This window comes from Miscanthus floridulus, chromosome 11, assembly GCF_019320115.1.
Source record: "Miscanthus floridulus cultivar M001 chromosome 11, ASM1932011v1, whole genome shotgun sequence".
In the NCBI taxonomy this organism is placed as follows: Eukaryota; Viridiplantae; Streptophyta; class Magnoliopsida; order Poales; family Poaceae; genus Miscanthus; species Miscanthus floridulus.
Window position 1 is genome coordinate 86,613,902 of NC_089590.1, and position 2,837 is coordinate 86,616,738.

Sequence of the window (2,837 nt, forward strand, 5' to 3'; positions counted from 1 at the left end):
GGTACCCCGAGTGTATACCAAAAGAATCACTTAAACCCCATAAAAACAAAGCCAAAGGGTAAGCCATTTGTTAAACCCCGGCCTCGTCCGAGCCCACCGGCTCTCCGTCTCGCTCCTGGCCTAGCACGGGAGGTCTCGACGGCCTGCCAAATCTCCGTCTCGCGCGAGGCCTCGCACGGGAGGCCTCGACGAGGAGCCGGTTCTCCGTCCCGCCCGAGGCCCCACACATAAAGCCTCGGACGAGATGACGATTCTCCGCCTCGCTCGAAGCCGGCTCGGCAACAACCCGTCGCTTCCGCCTCGACCAGTCTCCCCGACGGCACGTCGCGTCCTATTAATACGTCAACCACTCCCGCAATCTCAGCCGGACGACGGCTCGACACCGCAGAGTGACCGACGGGACAGGAAGTCACATCGACGCCATACTGACCAGGACCGGGCGCGGCTGGGGTTACCGGCCACTGTGTTTCGGTGCTATGCCCACGATCAGCGCCTGCACTACACTGTGCCACGTAACTCCTGCCCCGGAGACAACGCGGCATGGGGAGTCTAGTCCGGGTTACCATAGCCTCGGAATCAGCGTACGAGATCAACTGTTCCCTCCAAGCCTCGGCAATCTCGGGATTCACGTCTACCGAGACCCCCATGATGGTTCGGCCTCGGCCCCGACTGAGCCTCGGCTTCTCGCACAGTCAATACACAGTGACCCGCACGCCGACCGCCACGCCCACTTCAAGGTAACACTGGAGCTCCCACGACATACATGATCGGATGTGACTGACGTGTCACCCCAGTACTTCAAGGACGAGACCACTCCATCGCCCACGCCGCCACAGTAACAGGCTATAGGGCTCGGACATGCCGCCTCTGTTCGCACGACGCCGTGTAGCTAGCGCATGTATTACCCTTGTCCCCCTTCAACTATAAAAGGGAGGGACCTGGGCCGTTTCTAGGGGGGACGAACGATTAGGCCTATGCCCACGCAACGAACTCACGCATGAACACACAGACGAACACTCGAGCTTCCCCGCTGTCTGAGATCAACATCTCAAGTAATCCACGCTACTCCACGTAGAGACCTAGGACTAGCTCCCTCTCTCGCCCTGCTTGTAACCCCCTACTACGAGCACTTCGGTGCAAGGAATACAAGATCGATCTCTCGAACTGGACGTAGGGCGCTCATTACCCGAACCAGTATAAGCCTTGTGTCTCTTTGCATCACCATCCGGGATTGGGAACACGCAGTACAAATTTACTAGTTGGTTGAGGGCCCACCGGTCTGAAACACCGACAGTTGGCGTGCCAGGTAGGGGCCTCTGCGTGTCAGCTTCGTTATCCCAACAAGTTCCGGATGGTAGACCCCGTACGACCACTGCGTCTTGGCACTGTGGTTTAGTTTGGGAGCCTAGAGTTCATGTCTCTAGGGCATGAGTATGACATGGTACTCCTCACACCCCGAGCCCCGCCTGCCGACGACAACGTCACTCACCCACAGCCCAGGCGCAGGCGGCGCCCGGGCGGCCGCTCTCGTCGCGCTCGCCAGGCACGACGCGAGCGGGGCCACGCCGACACCACGCGAACCCAGGGCGACACGCCACGCTCCGTCGGTATCCCATGCCCAGCTGTTGGCACAAGGTCCCTGGTTGGGGACCTGTCTGGCCTGAGCTTGGACGAGGGAAAGACACCGGTGGCGTGCGGCAACGCCCCGTCACCAAGCTCTGCCCCGCCACCTCCTTTGGAGCCGGCTCCGGCAAAGCAGAACCCGGCGTTGGCACCATCTCCATACCCCTTCGGGTTGAGAAACACCGCCGCCTCCTATGCTTATGCCTACGCTTCCACTCACGCGGAGCCCTCGGGACACCACCAACGTTTCGCCCTTGACTTCGGTGCCGCGACTTCGACTCACTCCCACACCGACTCCTCGGAGGTGGACGAAGCGTGGGCTGGAGCAGATTTCTTCGGGCTTCGCGACCCTGAAGCCATGCGTCGCTTCCTGGCCGTGAGTGACTATTGTTTTGGCTACTCCGACTCTGACGATGAAGGTACTTACGATCCCACTCGTGAGTGCTTCCACGTCGGACTCGGGATGCCAAGCACGGGCGATGAGGACGAGGGGGCAGGCAACCGTACTCCGCTTCGCCAGGGAACGGGCGATGCCACGCCCTCACGCATTGTCCCACCGGCAGCGCGGAACGAGAACCTTGCCCTCGGACAACTTCGACGCCCGGACCTGGAGCAGCTCCGTGAGCTTCAGGCCAAGGTCGAGCAAGATCGACTCCTTCTGCAACAGCTCCGAAACACTCTCGAGCAGGAGCAGCAGGGCCGTGGTGACGGCGGAGGAGCCCGGCGGCGGGCTCGCGACGTCCACCACCGCATCAACGACGACGAGGGGGGCGATCATCCCCCAATCTTCAATCATGCTAGCCAGAATGTCGCGGCTGTGGCGATGCTAGTGCGCGCGATGCCCGAGCCCTCTACCACGGAGGGGCGACGGGTTTGCGGCGAGCTCTGGGATCTCCTCGAGACCGCCGCGGTGCAGCAGGCCGAGAGTTCCGCCTCCCGGTGGCGCGGAGCCACCTCGGACCTCCCTCGGCACCGCATCGGCAAGATAGGGAGGCCTCGGTTCATCCCGAGCCTGCTCGGGCGCCGACAATCAACAGGGTCCCCTTGCTGCACGACCGCCTCGACAACCGACGCGAGGCACGAGACGACCACGAGGTGGTCTGCAGGCGACGACGCCACGACAATGAGGGGCCCGCCCGTGGCTACCATCCACACCGTGCGGCCGGTACGACAGTGGGGAGGACCGCAGCCCCTCTCCTAAACCGCCTGGCCCC